Here is a 665-nt window from a genome sequence, read left to right as displayed (position 1 = left end):
AGTTGGGTAAACACGAGAGTGTACTACAATGCCCAAGCTGTGGAGCATCCTACTCAGGCCGTGTGTTCTTTCGCTCAATATCCAGAAGCACATTGCGCATTCATGGTAAACTTGGATGAGAATCACATTCCAAGAAGCTATGAAGAGGCAATGGAGGATAAGGAGTGGAAGGAATCAGTAGGAGCTGAGGCAGGAGCAATGATCAAGAATGATACATGGTATGAGAGTGAACTACCAAAAGGGAAGAAAGCTGTGTCTAGTAGATGGATCTTTACAATCAAATATAAGGCTGATGGGTCGATTGAGAGGAAGAAGACTAGACTAGTAGCAAGAGGGTTTACTCAGACATATGGAGAGGATTACATTGAGACATTTGCACCAGTAGCTAAGCTACACACCATTAGGATTGTGTTAAGCTTGGCTGTGAACCTTGGATGGGGATTGTGGCAAATGGATGTAAGGAATGCATTTCTACAAGGAGAACTTGAGGATGAAGTCTATATGTATCCTCCACCAGGTTTGGAACATCTAGTGAAGAAAGGGAATGTACTAAGGCTAAAGAAAGCCATTTATGGGTTGAAGCAATCACCAAGAGCTTGGTATAACAAGTTGAGCACAACTCTGAATGGCCGAGGCTTTAAGAAGTCAGAATTGGACCATACTCT

Source organism: Brassica oleracea, chromosome C5, assembly GCF_000695525.1.
Source record: "Brassica oleracea var. oleracea cultivar TO1000 chromosome C5, BOL, whole genome shotgun sequence".
Classification (NCBI taxonomy): Eukaryota; Viridiplantae; Streptophyta; class Magnoliopsida; order Brassicales; family Brassicaceae; genus Brassica; species Brassica oleracea.
Note: the sequence above shows the minus strand (reverse complement) of the source record.